The following is a 20,632-nucleotide window of genomic DNA, read 5'->3' as shown; positions in this document are numbered from 1 at the left end:
ATTCTAAAATTCATATTAAATACATTTAACAAGGAAATGCATGAATTTCTATTTTACGAAACATATTTGCCAAATATGAGCATTTCTCATATCATAGGCTAGGTCAAACCCACCGAACCGTCGTGTGCTCCTTCGATTCGCCGAACGGAGTTGTCCACGAGTCTCAAAGTATCCTAAAAGTGATTAGTGAAGAGATACGAGGGCATTACGATCAATCTACAAGATCAAATATTAACCAACAAGACAAAAGGGCTAAAACTCACCCCAAGAGAAGAAATCTCTTCCAAAGCTCCAAAAGAGAGCTAGAACCCTTCCAATCCAAGCCCAAGGAAGGTTCTAAACCAACTAATCTAGCCTCAAAAGCCCTAAATCAAAAAGCCCCAAAATCAACTCTAAATCTCATTTCTAGGGTTCCATCTACAAAAACTTTCAAAACAAGATCTAGAGGAGGGTAATGAGCAACAAACCTCCTTAGAAGCTCCAATCCTAGCTCCAAGGGTGAAGATCTCCTCCTATGCAAGCTCCAAGTCCAAGCCTTCAAGCATTAACAAGGTGGGAAAAGAAAAAGAGGCAAAGAAATGCTCCAAGTCCACCAAAACCCTCTCATTCTCCTTCTTCTCCTCCTTCTTCTTCTCTTTCTCCCTCTCTCTCTAGCAAGGGTGTGGGGAGAGTGTGAGGAGGGAAATGAGAAGAAGAGAGAGGGGATGGGTCATATAGACCCTCTATTATAACAAAATCCAGCTAGGTCCCTCAAAAATCCAAAATTGCATCAGCCCGAACTGGGCAGTTTTCGCCCAGAGGGACCGGTCTCTCCCCAGCAGGGACCGGTCTCTCGCTGCGAACCCGAAAAACCAACGTTCGGGAACCGGTCTCTCCCTGCGCGGGACCGGTCTCTCACTGCGTAGACGTGCTCGGGGACCGGTCTCGCCCGCCAGGAACCGGTTGCCTCAAGGCTGCCGCAGCATTGCTCACTGGGGGACCGGTCTCTCCTTTCAGGGACCGGTCCCCGAGAGTAAAAACTCTCAGGTCTAGTCCAGAATTCCAGTTTTTGAACTTTTTAGGTCGGAAAACATTCTACAACCCTCCACCAAGTGTGGGAAAGCTCGAAATACATCCAAACACTCGAACCTCGCAATTTGCAAAGGTCCAGTGCGTCACAGGTTGTGAGGCATTTTTGGAGAATTGTAGACCTTTACGTTTATATTTTGGAAGAATTAAAAGCAATCAAATGTATTAAATGTTGAATGTGCTGTAATAGTTAGTATCTCTCTTTTGTTCACTTGTTTATCCTTGTGACACTTGCAATTACTTGTTTAGCACTGGTGGTGCTCTCGCTGTTGTTGTTGATTGTGTATGTATTTCAAGTTATTTTTTCTGGGCACTTGTTGTACACAATCTTGATGCTTAGCCTTGGGCGGATAGGGGATGTGCTGTCCGCTCGGCGTCTGTTCGATGCGCCCGAACCGGACCAAATTGGCAGCGGTCTCGGGGCGTGAAATTAGGGGTGTAGAAAAGAAGAAACAAAGCTTGTAATAATAAATTGATTGTATTTAAAAGTTGAATGTAAACTTAATGTAAATGTCATGAAAAATGTAATATGTAAGTTGCATGCTATGTGAATGTTTGTAATAGCATAGTATTTATATTTTCGATACCTTCCTTATGCAATGCACGCGACACTACAAGAAAAGATATTATTGGTGGCAAAAATAATGTGGCAATAAATTTTGTCGCCACTATATAGTTACTTTTTGTGGCGATAAAAAAAATTGCCACCGATTAGTTAACTAAAAGTGGCAATGCTACTTTCGCCATTAAATGATTATTTTATCGCCACTATTTGGTTATCTACGGTGGCGATAAAAAGAATGGCCATCGCTTAACTAACTTAAAGTGGTGATACTACTTTCGCTACTAAATAATAATTTTATCACCACTAAATCGTTATTTATAATGGCGATAAAAAGTATTGCCATTAATTAATTAACTTAAAGTAGCAATACTACTTTCGCCACTAAATGATTATTTTATTGCCATTATTTGGTTACCTATAGTGGCGATAAAAAAATTTTGCCACCAATTAATTAACTTTAAGTGACGATAAAAAATTTTGCCACCAATTAATTAACTTTAAGTGGCAATACTATTTTCGCCACTAAATGATTATTTTATCGCCATTATTTGCTTACCTATAGTGGCGATAAAAAATTTTGCCACCAATTAATTAACTTTAAGTGGCGATAAAAAAATTTTGCCACCAATTAATTAACTTTAAGTGGCAATACTACTTTCGCCACTAAATGACTAATTTTTTACCACTATTTGGTTAGCTATAATGATGATAAAAAAAATTGACGCATATTATTAATAAAATTATAATAAAAATAAAATATTTAAAACGTTTATATCAAAATAATGTATAGTGAATGTGAAAAAACTGTAGTTGTTAAAAATTGAGGGTGAAAATGTAGAGAGACACCTTCAACTTCATATCATTTTGAAATTGCTCTTTGAATTTTAATTTTATTTTGATTCACACCTTTGAACTTTTTTTAATTATTTTATTCTAGTTAATTTAGTTAAATTTTTAAATTCAAGAGCTTTATTAATTAGTGTTTACCTATTAATTATTTTCATTTATTTTTTTAAAATTAATTAAATTTAACTTAAATTAATTAATTAATTAATTAATTACAAACTATTAATTAAATTAAATTTTAATTTTTAATTTTTAAAAATTAACTTATTAAATTTAAAGTTAAATTAAATTATTTAAAATTAAATTAAAATGACTAAATTTGATTAAAATTTAATCTCCAAATAAAAATTATATGGTGAATAAAATAATCACGCGGGCCAGTCCCCGTTTCTCTCTCTCTAACGTGAATATGAGAGATGGTTCTCTGGACCCTGTTCGCCACGTCACCTAAAAGGTTTTCATTAGGTGGTAGTGAGTAGTGAGATGATGCAACTAATTTTTGTTGGAGGGTCTATAAGTGACACGGTGGAGATGATGCAACTAATGTTTTCTACAATAGAAAATGTACAAATTTTTTTCTCCACGCACACACTGCCACGCTCTCTTTTTTAGAGCTTTCAAAATTTTTAAGTTTATTTTAGAGATTTAAAATATGATTAAAATAAAATTTTAAATTTATTTAATTACAGCCTAACTGCTTTGTTAAAAAAAAAATCCCTCAAAACCTCACACTCTCCCCTTCCCACAAACCTCACACTCTCCTCACACTCACCCGCTCATCCTCGCCGGTGAGCTCCTCGCCGGCGAGCTCATAGGCAACGAGCTCCTCCCCGCTGATCCCTTTTACGACGAGCCGTTTAGCACGGATCTCCTCGCCGTTGATTTGTTTATTACGGCTGCTGCATGTTGGTTATACATGGTTTAGTCAGTTTTGTGCTGCAGTGGTACAACTGAGGCTGTTGATTGTACTTTTAGTATCCTTATTCATGTAATGGATGATTAGTGGTATTTTACTATAGTCAAAATGTAAGTACTTGACATCTTTTAAAGTGGCAGTATCTTGTGGTTATTAATAGTTGCTTGGTAAACTAGGTTAATGCTTTATCTATTCTCTCTTTCTGGCGTTGGTTACTTTTAAACATATGCTAGGTATTTGTAGATTGTATGAAGAAATCCATGTCCAAATGTGAAATTTATACTAAACTAAAACCAAAATGAACGAAGAGCATTTACATTATAGGCTATTAAAAAAGCTCTAGTTAAAAGTTAGATGGTGAACACTAAACCGTGCTTCTACAAGTAAAATCGATTTCATATTATTTGTTCACGGTAGCTTAACATCAAGCAGTTGTCTTGAATATCTATCTTGGAATATGTCTTTTCTTGGTTTTCTCAGCTTGATTACAGTAATATTTAGTTAGTTGGCATTTAGTGATATTGTGGTCCTGTTACAATTATTTTTCTGCTTCTGGGATGGTAGTTTTAGAATTATGGTTCGTCTATTTTGCAGGCATTTAAAGTTGTGTATCTAGAAAATATGCCTGTCAGGTACTTTATTATGCATGCAGACTTGTAGATTGTTTAATTTATATAATTTGCTTTTCTTTTTTTTGTTTGTTGCAGGAAATGAATTGCTGTTGAAATAGGAGCTGAAGCATTTTTTTTAATCGTTTTTTAAGTATTTTCTATTTTCAAAGTTGAGAGAGTCAGGAATCATGTTGAACTGTATATCGAATATTATACTCTATTGCCTTTAAATTGATTTTGCTATTATTTTGTTTTTAAGTTGCTGTGGATCAGAAGTTAATTAGCCTTTTAAATTGTTGTTAAAAGAATAATTTTGTTTACTTTAATATTTTGTTTGTTATTTTGTATATGTTCTGTTTATAAAATATAAGCTGTATATTTTTATATTTAGTTTATTACCTTTTTATTATTGGTGGCTATTTATTGCACAATTGGTGGCAACAAAATGTTGCCTCTTTATTTTCAACTAAGGTGGCGACTGTGATGGTTGCCACTTAAGGTAAATATTTGGTGGCAAAAATGTATTGCCACCTTATCTCCATGAAAGGTGGCGACTAGTAAGGGCCACTAAAAAGTCATATTTGATGGCGACAAAATATCGCCACGCTATCTTTAATAAGGCGGCGACTAATAGTTGCCACTAAAAGTCATATTTGGTGGCGACAAAATATCGCTTCGCTATCTTTAATAAAGTAGCGATAAATAATGGCCACTAAAAATCATATTTGGTGGCGATAAAATGTCACCACGCTATTTTCAAAAATGTGGCGATTTTTCATGCTTTGCCACAATTTCATTTAGCGGCAACACTTTCGGTGGCAGGTTGTGGCGACTTTAAAAATCGCCACCTTTTGAAAAGGTGGCAACTTTTTATATATATGGTGGCGACATTACTCGCCGCCAATATATAATATTCTTGTAGTGACGTCACATATTTGAAAAAAAGAAACAAAAATATTTTTTAAAAATAATCAAGATCGGACATGATTGATATGTAATATATAATTTTTAAATAGATTATTAGTGAATATTTATAATTTAAAAATTTTATTATATTTGTATAAGATAGTAAAAAAATTATTGTCCAATTAATGATATAGATAAATTAAATTTTAAATCTCTAATATGACCATAAAAAATTTTCTTTTATACTATTTATAAAAGAGCCATTTCTTTGGCCAAAAATGATATTTATATTTGAAATTCCTTCAATTGTATAAATTATGCCAAAAATGATTTAAGTCATGCAAATCTTGTCACGCCCGAGCCCCGCCTATTTGGTCAGGTTCAGGCACGCCGACAAACTGCCGAACGGACAGAGTTTTCCCTGTACGTCCTAGGCGTCGCAATCAATTACAATACAAGAGATCCCAAACAGGGACAGTATTCAAGCAGAGATTGCATAAAGAAGGTATCAACAACATAACACATCCTAAGTTATTACACGCATTCACATTCGTACATTTTTACATCTCAAATCCAACTCATTTTTCATGCAAATGCAATCTGAATTATTGCATCATTTATTCATTACAAATTTGATACATTGATCTTTCATCTCTATACCCCTAGGATATGTCGACTCGGGGTACTGCTATCTCTGGTCTCTGTGGTAGGGCGCTACCTACGGAGCTACGCCCTTGCCTCGCGCCGCCACACCGCTCACGTGCGAACCTGTAACACCCCAAAGCAATGTGGGATAAGAACCAACTCCATAGTTCCCAGTGGGCACGACCACCCAGGGAAAAAGCTCGACCAACAGGTCCAAAGGAGGCAAACTGCAGGTTAGTTTAATAAACAAATAGATATGATATCTAGAGTTTGCAACTAATAAAATCATGCCTTGCCTCACAACATGCAATACGAACATGCTATATGCAAATCATGCAATAATGCAACTATGCAACCAATTAGTAATTCATTCGATACTACTTCCAATCCTGCTAAGCATAGCTCATCCAATTGGCTTCTAAGTTTTCCTCTATCTTAGATTCCTGTCAATCTCAATTCTATTCATAAGGTTTCGTCTACCTTTACAAGCTATCCACCCGATTCGGTCTTGAGTCAATCATCTGCGGAGTAACGCACAAAGCCAGGCTCGAGGCGAAGGACGTCTCACTTGCACCTCAACCTTAAATCCACTCAACTAGGCTACCAAATCCACTCTATAGCTCATGTACTTGTCACCCAATCACTTGGCTAACCCGAAGGTTCGCCTCCAACTCACGTCTCAAAGTCTCATAGGGGAGGAGTCTTTAAACGCTCGGCTACCCCCAAGGCCGCCTGCGGACAGGTATGTTAGTCCATGGGCAAGTACGTTAGCCCCCTCATGTGACAAAACTCCGGAGTGCACAGCTTGTGTGGAGCGACCACGACAAGCACAGACAGGCTATGTGAGTATGATCCAATCCTCGTCAACTGAGGATACCCTATCAACTAGGTTAACATCCACACGGGAATCCAACTATCCCTATGTTCAACATCATGGTATCTCAACTACACTAAGTTCTCGTGCAATATGTCACTTCTAGGGAAAATCCACCTATCCCTAAGTTCATTGCATCAAAGTGTTTCTTTACACCAATATCAAACGTCACTCTTAACAACACGGGAAATCCTCTATCCCTATGTTCATATCATAGTATACTTGTATTTCACATGCCACTCACCTAGATCCAACTAACTCTAGGTTCACTATCAACCTATGTTCCATAACACTAGGTTCTTTGTCATTCTTATCCATCCTAGGTTCATGTCACTAGGTTCATATCCGATCTATGTTTAATAACACTAGGTTCGATGTCACTCGATCTATTCGACACCTAATTGTCCATATCGAGTTTCTATAATTACATGTTCTCTATCTCGTGCTTACGACGCCAACATGCATCTTATCTAACATAATCGATAACATGTTATTATGCATGCTCTCTAACACGATCTTGCAATGCTAACCTGTACCTAGCATGTATTCCACAAAAGGTTATCATGCATTTCACTTTGCTTTTCTACCACATGTCCCAATGCATTCTTCTAGCTTACATTTTAACATGTCAATATGCAATTATCATCTAGCATATATTTCAACATAGCAAATTGCCATTATCAACTAGCATGCATTTCTAATGCATCAACATGCCACTATCAACTAGTATACATAATGTTTATATGCAACTATCAACAATACGTTAAAATGCATGTTCTGTAACATGATCTCATGGATCTATCACTGGCATATATTTTCAATGTATCAACATGTCATTGTCAACTAGCATAATCAATTATCATCTAGTATGTATTCACATGACGCCATTATGCATTTTATCCAACATGATCTTATAAAACTAAATGCACCTAGCATTAATCCTAATATGCATATATACTAGTATGCAATCATGCATTTCATTTAGCATTTCTAATCTATGTCATTATGCATTATCGTCTAGCATGTATTTTCAATGCCTCTATATGCAAGTATCAACTTAGCGTAATTCTCATAATAATACATGCATACACATATGCATCAACGATAAAACCGAACTCCATTTTGACATGCAGGCGACCTAGTCGCTTCGGTAAGCATAACCCACCTTGATTCGCTCTCCGATTGGTTGTCGACACTTGCAATTGGTCGCCCGCGGCACCCGCTATCCGATTTGGCCTGATCTCGCAATTGCGCACCAACCGCGCGCCGCTTCGCAGCTCCGAAAATTATAGGTCTTCGGTTATGCGTCACGGTGCTCCAAATCCGTTTCCATGATTTTTAGACGCCGCCTCGGCCCTCCAGGCGGAAACGAAGCCAAAAACGCCGTTTCTTTAATAACTTCGCACCGGCTCGACGAATCGCTGAATCGACTTTGCCAGCGCGTCAGAATACCTAGCAATTAGGTTTATATAGGCTCAATTTAAATCAAACCCCTTGGTTTTGAAAAACTCTATTTTGGAGCCCTATGTTACAACTATGCAAGAAATCACCATTTAGCTTCATGATTCAAGCATTAATCCTCTATTTAACATATAGGAGTTCCACTAAATCCATTCTTATAGCATATAATTGGAGCCCTACAATTCTACCATTAAAGGGCATCAAAGCTTACCTCTCAAGCTAGCTCTAATGGAGAGGAAGAAGATGATGAAGATGAAAATCCACCTTCAAGCTTCAATCTCCACCAAATCCATCAATTTTGGAAAAGATCTAGAGAGAGAAAGGGAGGTTTCTCTCTCCCTCCATGCATGCGTGTGTGTGTGTTGTGTTCGGTTGAGGAGGAAGGAGAAGAAAGGGATTAATTTCTTTTTACAAGTTAGCCCCTCAGCTATACACTATTCAACTTCAGTTTGTAGCTCAGGTACGGATATTTTTTGCATGCCCTTCTGAACGTCCGTTTGAGCTCAAATTTGGCAGTCATGCTCGGTTTCACTCAACTTAACGAAAGAATTTTTAATTTTTCAGTTTCAACCCCGTTTGATCACCGAAAGCTCGACCGAACTGTAATCTTTAGCAGATAGCAGTTCGATTTTATTCTCCACCTTCCAGATGTTAAAATGACATGAAACTTTAAATCTAGCCTCATAAAAATAATTCTGATATATCCTCCAATTTTCATAATTTTCTGATACTGTACATTTTCTACTAATTTATCTGCCCCGTTTCTCACAGAAAATTTTAAATCTTCTATTTTTGCTCCGATTTAAGCACAGGTTATTCCCAACCTATATTTCACTTCTCTAAATCTAATAAAATAGTATCTCATACTATTTTTTATTTATTTTTACTTTTATATTAAAATCCGGTATATTACATTCCACCGCAACTTCATAACTACAGAAGTTCGGCACCTTACAAATCTTTTATACAAAAATATGATTTAGGTCATGTCATTCATACTATTTTATTTTGTATTAAAAAAATTTTATACTTGAGACATCTTTAATTAATACAAATCATATCATTTATTATGATAAAAAATATCTAAAGGCTCTCAATCTTTAGGCCTCTTTATACTATTTAGGTCATGTCATTCATACCATTTTATTTTGTATTAAAAAAATTTTATACTTGAGACCTCTTTAATTAATACAAATCATATCATTTATTATGACAAAAAATATCTGAAGGCTCTCAATCTTTAGGCCATTTATGAATCAGCACCATAATTTTTTTTTGGGCCTAATAAATGACAGATGAAGTATTTAGCAATTTACATATTAAAAATAATCCAAACAAAATTTAAAATAAATAGTATCCAAAACATTATTAGTTAATAAAATCTCAGAATATCTCTTTTTCTGCATATTATTTAGTTTTCATGCAAACCTTCCATATTAGATATCCGCATTTGAGATCTCTTTAATTGATAAAAAATTATACAATTTATTTAGATAAAAATGTACAAAGTCTCCTCATCTTTAGGCAATTTATCTGTTAATTTTTTTTATTAACATACACATAACTACTAATTTAGCCAAATAAACTAAAAATTTAAACAAAAATTTTAAATCTTAAATAGTTAAATACTAAATTTTAGAAAATAGATTAATTAACTATTATATATCAAATAAAACTGAATTAATTAATTAATAAAAAATAAAAGTCGAAAAGATATCAATTAAAAATAAATACATAATTGTTGATGGCTCTATTTCAAAGTCATCTATAGTGAAGGGAGTTTTATTTCAAAGTCACCTATAATTATATGGGTTTCTCGATTTTGAATCACATGGTTCAATATTTTATGAAAGATGTTATACATAATAGTTGAGTAGTCTGTTTGGAAGTCACCTGTATCGAAAGAGGGTTTTGTTGTCTTGAATCATATGGTAGAATCTAGTTGTTATACATTTTTTAGATAAAAATGTACGTCAGTCCCTCATCTTTAGATCATTTATAAATTAGTTTTCTAAACTTTCTTTTTTATTGAGACGAAAAATACTAATTTAATTAAGGCTAAATTACATAAAATCCTCCTGTCAAAATCTAATTTTTCACTTTTTCCCCATGACATTTAAAAGTCTACACTTTGCCCCCTTGTAAAATGAAAAATGTTCACAGGGGGAGTACAGTGTGAAATGTGATGACAAAATGATCATTTTGCCCCTCACCAATTTCGTCTTCTCCCTCATCTTGCTTATCCGCCGCCTCGATCGGCTGCAGTTTCCGCCTCGATCGGTCGTGGTTCCGCTCCATTTTCTTCTCCACTTACTCCCCTTCTCCTCCTGCACCCTCGTTGCCACGCCCCGCAACCGCCAATTTGGTCGGTTAGGATACGCCGAATAGACGCCGAACGGACAGAACCTCCCCTGTCGGCCCAAGGCCCAACAACAACAATCATGTACATATAGTTGCCTAGGAAAACATCAACTAAATACATGATTCATTGTGAGTATAAACAAGCAAGAGCAAAAGAGAGGAAGCTAGCTATTACATTTTCATTCAACCATTTACATCGTTTGGTTTACATATTCTTCTCATAATATATGTACAACTCTCCAAAAGTAACCTCTCTCAAAATATATCAAGTCTCTCTCTCATACATAGGGTACTCTAATGCATAAAGGAAGGCTACTAACTAGGGCGCTATGCCCTTACCGCAATCCTTGTCCGGTCCGCTCGAGCTAGGCCCTGCAATAAAGTGGGATAAGAACTAATAATAGTTCCCAGTGGGTTCGGCCGCCGACCCCGCCGATCTTCCCACTAGGTCTAACCAAGCATGAGTAGATAGATATGATATGAAACAAAACTGCTAACATAGTATGAATTCTACTATCATACTACTATGCCTTAATCAATAGTAAATGAATGAATGTCTACATAATAATGAACTCAACTAGCTATCATACTACTATGCTCGATAAAGTATATCATTCATATGTTCATCACCCAATCAACTTGGCTAACCCGAAGGTTCGCCCCGACTCAAGTACAATCCCATTAGTGAGGAGGCCCGACCGCTCGACCCACCCGAGACCGTCTGTTGGACAAGTACGTTAGTCCATCGTGTGATAACTCCGGAGCTCACTGCTTGAGTGGAGCGACCACCGCCAAGCAAGAACAGACTGTGTAAGTATGATCTAATCGTCTCAAACTGAGAATACCCTACCAACTAGGGTTAACAACGACTCGGAAAACCATCTATCCCAATGTTCATGTTTAAGTGCCTCAACTACACTAAATTCACATGCCACATGTCCATAACTTGGGAAAATCATCTATCCCTAGGTTTATCATGTCATAAGTGTCTCTACTATACTAGATTCATATGCCACTCGTTTATGTTATTACATATAGTTCACATGCCACTTGATATGTCATCGCATATACATGAAGTTCATCACTTGTTTTCGGCACTATAGGATTCAATGTCAAGACCCAATCCTTACACATCCACTATATCATGTGTCCATCTCACAATGCAATATGAACTATGAAAGCATATAAGGAATGAAAATGCAACTATCAACATCCTACAATGCATAATCAACATGAGAGGTGCATAGTCAACAATGTAACTTGGACATAGAAACAAACTCGATTGCTTCGGATAGCACCCCCCCACCTCTAAATAATGCCGAGGTGCGAGAATACGAAGCTTGGAATTTTTAGACATTGCTTCGGCCCTATCCGGCGGAAACGAAGCAAAAGCGGTCCTTTTCTTCAATACCGTGCTACACTCCCGTAGGAACTCCCGTTTGAGTTGCCCACAACGTCGATTTTACCTTCAATTACAAAGGGTCAATTTAACCATAAACCTCATATCTATGAAAACCCCAATTTCAATCTTAGGGTTCCCATAGCATGAACAACATGGTTCCAACATGAGATTCCAAGGTCTCTCTTAGGTTTCCTTTCATGTAAGAAGATCAAAACCAAGTGTTTTAGGGTATAAAACCAAACCCTAACCAAGATCTTACAAGAAACCTTACCTTAGCCTATGAACACCACAAGCTCCACCTTGTAGGAGAGCTCTTCACCTTCAAAAGCCTTAAATCCTCCTTCAAATCCCCTCTAATCTCCACCAATCACCCTTGGAGAGAAGCTTCTAGAGAGAAAGTGGGAGAAAATGAGAGAGGAGTGTTCTCAGCTTGTGAACAAGAGAGAAGAAGATGGGGCCCTCTTATATGTTCACACAATCGCAAATAAGCCCTCCATTTTATTTTATTTGCAGCAGAACAACCCTGCTGTTCGCGGCGTTGGGTACCGGTACGCGGGCTCGCGTCACCAGTATGCCGCTCAGCAGAGGCCAAACCCGAGAGTTGCTGTTCTCGGGTTGCTGCAGGGTACCGGTACCTCTTCCACAGTATTGGTACGCAGTGCCCAGATTGCAGTTTTGGCAATGCTTTAGCTCCATTTCGTGCCGAGCAATGCTAAAACTCAATAGTCTCACTTGAAACTCAGCTTTAACCCTTCCAACATTGTTGGAATGTCGTATGGACTATGTCCAAGCATCCTTCTCGCTACGCTTTGGTCATTTTGACCAAAAGTGGTTTAACACGACGAGGATCCACTATCTTACATTCTCTCCTCCTAAAAAGGAGTTTCGTCCTCGAAACTAATTTAACTTAACATAAACTCATACCTCAACTCAAATCTTCGAATAGATGAGGATGACGCTCTTTCATCGAGTCCTCAAGTTCCCACGTGGCTTTGCGATCATCATGATTGCTCCACTAAACTTTGACGTATGGAATCTCGCGGTTTCTCAACTTCCGCACTTCTCGAGCTATAATTGATACCGGGAACTCCTCGTATGTCATGTCCTCTAGGAGTTCCGGTGGCTCATATGAAAGAACGTGCTCGGGATCGTGGATATACTTGCGGAGATTAGATATGTGAAACACATTGTGAACTTCCGCAAGCTTCGGCGGCAAGGCAAGTGAGTATGCTATTGCTCCAATCCGCTCTAACACTTCATACGGTCCAACATATCGGGGACTCAATTTTTTCCGAACTCCAAACCGCTTCACACCCCTCATGGGTGATACCTTCAAGAAGATACGGTCGCCTACCGCAAATTCAAGATCTCGCCGGTGTCTATTCGCATAACTCCTCTGTCTAGATTGTGCCGTCAACAACCTTTGGCATGCAAGGCGGACTTTCTTCTCTGCCTCCCACAACACATCGGGGCCCAAAACCACTCGTTCACCGACATCACTCCAATGTATAGGAGATCGGCACTTCCTCCCGTAGAGAGCCTCAAATGATGCCATCTCTATACTAGCTTGATAACTGTTATTGTAGGCGAACTCGGCCATCGCTAAGTGATCATGCCATCCACACCGATAATCAATGACACACGCTCGCAACATATCCTCCAACACTTGAATGGTTCTCTCTGATTGACCATTAGTTTGAGGATGAAATGCGATGCTAAAATCGAGCCGCGTGCCAAGTGCTTCTTGCAAGCTCTTCCAAAAGTATGATGTAAACTGGGGATCTCGATCCGATACGATCGACTTCGGAACCCCATGCAATCTCACTATTTCATCAAGATAAACTTAGGCGAGCTTATCTCCAGACCAAGTAGTGTGGATCGTTAGAAAGTGCGCCGACTTGGTCAAGCGATCCACCACTACCCAAATAGCATCGTGGCCACCCGACGACCGGGGTAATCCGACCACGAAGTCCATCGCTATATCCTCCCATTTCCAAACGGGAATAGGTAAACTTTGGAGCTTTCCTGTCACGCCCCAATCCCCGCCAATTTGGTCGGATTTGGGTCACGTCAACAGACGCCGAACGGACAGAGCCTCCCCTGTCCGCCCAAGGCTCCAACGACACATATAATTAAGCAATTAACAAGAGAATTGTATAAACAATACAAGGCTTACTCGAGGGCAAGCAACACGGAAGCGAAAGCTCTAAGCTAAATATACAACACACGTGATATTTGATTTCTTTTGAACCAAATTCAAGTAAGTAATAATATTACATTCCATTCAACCATCATATCTTTTTACATTTAGTCATCCACCAATTACATGATTGTTTTCACTTTACATACCTAAATCAACAAAATAAAGTTGATACATGTATAACAAAAGGGAATGACTACANCGACTTACGAGGGATGTGGTATGTTACATTTTCTGCCGGAAATCGACGCTCCGCCTTAACTTGCTGACACACAAGATATTGCGCCACATAGCGTCCAATATCACCTTTTATTCCCGACCACCAATAGTGCATTTTCAAATCCTTGTACATTTTGGTGCCGCCCGGGTGGACACTATAGGGAGATCGATGCGTTTCTTGCAAGATTAGCTTTCGGATTTCCTCATTTTCCGGCACACCATCAGTTTTGATACCGAAGCGCGCCATCGGGGTCTCCACCGAAATCACCGCAACGCCCACTCTCGATGTCGCGCCGTACCTTTTGGAGACTTGGGTCCACGGATTGCAAACTCTTAATCCTCTCCAACAAGATAGGTTGGACAACGAGAGCCGTAAGCATAGCCGGAACCTCCGGAGCTACAATCTCAAGATCAAGCCGCCGCATTCCCTCCACAACGGCTCTTGATGTGTGATCAACATCGTAAGATTCTCTACTGATTTCCTGCTAAGCGCGTCGGCTACCACATTAGCTTTTCCCGGGTGATAGAGGATTGTAACATCATAATCCTTCAATAGCTCCAACTACCGGCGTTGCCTCATATTAAGCTCCTTTTGAGTAAATAAGTACTTCAGACTTTGTAATCCGTGTATATCTCACAATGCGCACCATATAAGTAGTGTTTCCACAGCTTAAGAGCGAAGATCACTGTCGCTAAATCCAGATCATGGATGGGATAGTTCTTTTCATAGCTTTTCAACTTACCGGACGCATAAGTGATCACCTTCCCGCCTTGCATCAGAACACACCCAAGACCCTGGTGGGATGCATCGCTATACACCACAAAGTCTTCACCTTGAACCGGTAGAGCGAGCACTAGAGTCAAAGTCAATCTTTCTTTCAACTCCTTGAAACTCCGGTCGTATTTGTCGCTCCACACGAACTTAGTGCCCTTCTTTGTAAGACGAGTGAGTGGAATAACTATCTTCGAGAATCCCTCCACAAATCGCCTATAGTAGCCCGCTAAGCCAACGAAGCTGCGGACCTCCATTACATTTGTCGGGCGAGGCCAATCCTCAATCACCTCAACTTTCCTCGGGTCAACTGATACACCACCCTCGAAAATAATATGTCCCAAGAAGGCAACTTCACGGAGCCAAAAGTCGCACTTCTTCAATTCTGCATAGAGCTTTTCCTCCCGAAGGACTTGTAGCACTATCCTCAAATGTTCCGCATGCTCCTCGTCGCTACGAGAGTAGACCAATATGTCGTCTATGAATACCACGACAAATCGATCTAGAAAAGCCTTGAAGACACGGTTCATCAAGTCCATGAATGCAGCCGGGGCATTTGTGAGCCCAAACGGCATGACCATGAATTCATAATGTCCATACCGCGTGCGGTACTCGGTCTTTTGTACATCCTCCGATTTTATCTTCAACTGATGATAGCCGGACTGAAGATCTATCTTCGAATAAACCCGCGACCCTTGCAACTGATCAAACAAGTCGTCGATACGAGGCAACGGGTATTTATTTTTAATCGTGACTTTGTTAAGCTCATGATAATCGGCACAAAGACGAAAGGATCCGTCTTTCTTCTGAAAGTTTGGGGGTGCCCAAGGATCTATTTAGATTGTATCTAACACCTAGAGGAGGGTGAATAAGTGTAATAGCCAAAAAACCACAAATCTCAATGCGATAAAAATAAATGGAAAAAATAAAAATCACATCGAGATTTACGTGGGAAAACTCCAACTTGGAGTAAAAAACCTACGGGACCAACACGCAAAAAAATAATTCACTAAGAGAAAAGATTACAAGGTGATTACCGACTCCACTACTCGACCTCTCTTAACCTCCTATGAATCTCGCGCAATCCTCCGGGTTGTCCACGCCCACACGTTCGAATCCACGAACGTCTCGTTCCGAATCCACGAAACACCTCCACTCCAAATCCACGAAGCTCACGATCCGAATCCATGAACCGCCGTCAATCACGCCGAATCCACGACACCGTCATGAAGTACATCATGTGTATGGTGATCCTTCGCTTAGAGTATCGATGAAAACCAGAGAAGGAAACTCCAAGCGAAGCGAAGATCAAATTGACATATAGATATGAAATTTCAATATCTCGATTTGACCTAAAAGAGGCTAATATGTAGAAAATAGGTTTAGCACGAAATCCTAGCCTCTAGGGTTTCTCAAACATGAATTCTCATGATGTTTGATATGTTAGAGAACCCCAATAGCTTATTTATAGACTTTAGAATCAATTGGAGTCGGATTAGAAAGTTTTTCCGAAAATTACATTATGTACCGATACATTTTAAGCTGTTACCGGTTACACGATGACGGAAGAGAAAACCTGCGTAAAGCTGTAACCGGTGACAAGTCGCTTGCTGTACCGGAATAGAATGTGTGCCGGTACACTTCCGATGTTGTACTGGTACACTTTGTAAAAATCCAAGTTTTGCACGGTTTCGGGTTTTGCAAAGTACCAACGCACTTTCTAATCCAGTAAACTTTGGTATTATGATTCTAATGCCTACAACTAAGTATGAATCACCACAACATGAATTAAAAGCTTACCTGGACATCGTGATTCATATAGTGAGTTAATTCTGCTTTCTTCGAAGTTTTGGATTCTTCAATCTTCGACGATACGTACCGATCCTTCAAGACTCCAACTCACTTCACGAAACTTGCCAACACACAAGACTTAACAATCTCCCCCTTTGGCAATTTCGTGACAAAACTCACAACAACTCAAAAATTACATCTTAAAGAAAAACGAAGTTCAATTTCATCACCAAAACATCGGACCCCTCGCATGTAATCCAAATACAATTTGAAACTCAAAAGTACAACAAAAACTCCTAAAACGGACTCTATGACTTAGACGCAACTAAGAGTTTTGAAGTCTTGATTTACTGCAAAATAGATTATCCAAAATAATGTAGAAAACTTCAAACATTCGACATTCTCAAAATTTCACTTCTTCTTCCTCTTTGTTCGTTCTTCCGAAATATCACTCCTTCTCCCCCTTTGTTCTTTATTCCTTCTTCTCGAAATTTCACTCCTTCTCCCCCTTTGTTCCTTCTTCTCCTTTGCTACGATCAATACCTGTTCATCATTGCTCTCCCCCTTTTTGTCAAAAATTGCCAAAGACAAAGCATATAAAGAGAGAAAATAAACTAGAAAGCATAAGAGTAGTCACGTCATAGCTACAGGCCTAAAGACAAGCAAAGTAAAGATAAGCAAGCAAAGCTAAACTAAAACATCGTCCTAAAAAGTAAAGTAAAAAGACAAAGCTCGAAGAAAAAGTCACTCAGTGTCCTCGTCATCATCATTATCATCGTCTCCTACTCCAGCTCCAGATCCCCCAGCCTCAGGAGCACCACTAGATGGTGGAATTAGTGGGTGTCTCGACGTAGACCTCGTGTAAGTGGTGTAGGTAGGCTGAGTAGGAAATATATCATCATGCCTACATCCCAATTTCTCCATAATTCTCTTTATTCCCACCTCCACCTTTTTAGCAAGATCTGTCACTTTTTTCTTTAAAGAGCACACCTCATGGTGAAGTGATTCTACAGTAATCACTCCTCCTGAACTGGAAGATCCCTCACGCTCTGCTCGATGTGGATGTGCGGAACTAGAAGCTGCACGTGACGATCCTTTTGTTTGTTGAAATATCCTCAGAGTGCTGACTGACTTGGCCCAAGTTATAGCATCAATCGGTCTAAGTCCAGTGTCGTACTTCTCACACGACACGTCAACTCCGTGTTCTTGCAGAATCCTCGTGATCAACAACGGAAACGGAAGTAGATCACGTCGAGCTGGAGACTGTATAGCATGCGTCATTCTTTGCCACATCAGAAAGGGAATATTGATGTTTAACCCGTCTGCTTGCTCAGGATGTCCAAGAAGATATAGAAGCACCGGACGATCCAAACGAATCCTTTTTGTTCCAATTGTAGGTTGAACATTGTAGCACAGCACCAAGGAGAGTAAATGATACTCGGGTCGCAAATCCTTGGATTCCACATATGCATGATTTGTCCGCACTCCATCCTTGTAGATCGCACGAACAACTGTCTCCCAGTAAAATGAAGACTGATAAATCCCAGTAGTATGATGAAGTCCTGTCGTGTCAACATGCATGTCCAACAACTCTCCAATCGTGTGAGGAGTGACTAAAACCCTCTCCCCACGTACATAGGTCTCAAGAAGATAAGTCCCGGTCTCTTCACCTCAGCACACACCTTTCCATTCATGTAGAACTCCCGAATGAGTTCCACACAGAAAGGAGATCGAGCCGGAACACGTCCAACTAGCTCAATGGGGACCCTCTATCGTAAGCGACCAAAATCTGGAACCTCTTCGGTTAGGTCATGGAAGTTGACATATCGCTCAGCAATGCATGACCTGCTCGAAATGTCCACCGCCGCTCCTATAGAACATCCGCAGCTTGCTTTGATCGTGTCTCTCTTGAACGAGAACCACCTCCACGCGCGGATTCTCCAGCTATGCCTTTGCCCTTGTCAGGACGAGCAATAGGTTCTTCAACTTCCTCAGGCGAACTTGCTTGGTAATCCGGATCAGACCCGGGCGACTCGCCTGCAGTACGAGTCCTCTTAGAGGCTCCACGACGGCCTCTACCACCACCTCGGCCACATCCAGCCGCCATCAGCACCAAAATCAGCAACACGAGCGAAAACGTCATTTTTCCTATACAAAAATTAACCTTACATGAACAAAATCTTGAAAAAATCTGTAAAATAGCGAAAAAATTTCTAATAATATTAGAATGCATACGAACGCTATTTCTAACTAAATCATGTAAAAAATTTCATCGAAAATGATATTTTATCAAAAATCCCGAAATTTCATGTATATTGAGTTATATATCACAGATCAGCAAAAAATACAGTGTTATAACCTGATCTAAGTGTTCTAGAAGCAAGATTATATGTCTAAATACTGATTCACAGCAAAAAATTGCATCAAAAACGAATCAAAATGCAGATCGTGCTTCAACTCGAAATTTTTCGAAAAAATAGCAAAACCGGGATTAGATCTTCAAATCTAAGTAGAATACTTACAAATCTTGAGAGGAAACATGAGGATCTGAAGGAGAAGACCACCTGGGATTTTTAGAGAGAGAAATGAGGGATTTTGAGAGAGTTTTGAAAGAAAACCGAGCCTTGTAACCGGTTATAACATCCGCGGCTACAGTGTTTTGTACCGGTACACATTTTTTTGTACCGGTACAATTTCACAGATTTCGAAAATTTTGAATATTTTCATCAAAAATCTGTCAAAATTAAATTAATTTCATAAAAATTAAAGATTGTATTCCAAAAATCATTATGATGACAATAAAATGTTAGAAGATTTCAAAATACATCGAAACATTAAAATTTTGTTATAAAAAATAATCTAATGATTCAAAACCATCAAGACGTAAGTTGATGAAAAATAATTTTTAGGAATTCAACAAAATTGACACCAATTTGTCGCAACTCGTTCAAACTAGAGATTTAACTAATATGGCATCGGGGGTGGCTCTTTGAGCATCTTTTCATCCTATCACCTTATAACTCCGAAAATTCTAAAATATTTAATTTTTTTCAACATTTTCTGCTTTTCAATTAATCTCCATGTGGTAGCTTCACACACTTGCCGGACGACCAGGCTGGTAGCTCTTTCCTACATGTGGTGATAGTTTTCACACTCCTTTTAGGATGTAACTCTTTCCACATCTTTTAAACATAGGAGTATCTTTTTTTCTTTTTTTTAAGTAATTTCAAACTCTCCCTAAATTAGACAATCTCACAGTCGAAAGTAATTTTGACAAAATTTTAGTCAATTAGTGAATATCCATCCATCATATCCAACACACACAACAAAGATGAATTAATCACCATAAAATCAAAATTGATTTCAAAATTTTGATGAATATATGTATTAAGAATTCATAAAATCAATTATCGTCAAAATAACAAAAAGTGGAGTAAAATCGATAATCAATATGAATTTAATTCAAGATGAATGTGAAGTTAAAAATCGTTTAGAGCACTTTGAAAACTTTAATCTCCCCAAAATAATGATTTTCAATCATCTCCTTTCTCAAAGAAAAATTTCAAATTCCCAAACGCCTTTCCTCAAATCAATTTTAAAAATAAATTTCGCACACGAAAATCATCATGTACTACAATGAATAAAAATATGCAACAAGCACCAAACAAAGCATCACATAAACAATCAAAACAAACTAAGACAAAGAGTAAGGAAAGATATCACCTTTCCGAATCCAAACTTGTCGAATTTTGCATTGTCTTGTCTTGTCGACGTTAGGCACAATTTGCTTTGATTTTTGATCAACCGTTGGTCGTTTCGTTGCTTGAGGCTTCGGTTGAAATTGTTAATGAACCTTTGAATTCCGGTTTGCTTGTGGGTATGGTCGAGCTTGACGTTGCGGCTTAGAAGCCCGGTTCCCTCGAGGTACTCGACTCAATTGATTTTTCTTTTGATTCCTTGGGGGATGTCGAGTAGTTGATGATGCCGCTTGATGA

General features: G+C 38.7%; 1 long non-coding RNA gene across 1 annotated transcript; it reads right to left on the bottom strand.

Annotated features, from left to right (window-relative positions):
• Positions 5,386 to 7,793, bottom strand: LOC109715714. The gene is made up of 2 exons (XR_002217743.1): positions 7,597 to 7,793; positions 5,386 to 5,680 (listed from the first exon to the last, which is right to left on the bottom strand). It is a non-coding gene; the product is annotated as an uncharacterized LOC109715714 (long non-coding RNA).

Source organism: Ananas comosus, linkage group 9, assembly GCF_001540865.1.
Source record: "Ananas comosus cultivar F153 linkage group 9, ASM154086v1, whole genome shotgun sequence".
In the NCBI taxonomy this organism is placed as follows: domain Eukaryota; kingdom Viridiplantae; phylum Streptophyta; class Magnoliopsida; order Poales; family Bromeliaceae; genus Ananas; species Ananas comosus.
The sequence above is the reverse complement of the archived record's forward strand: the minus strand, read 5'-3'. Positions and strand labels throughout refer to the sequence as shown.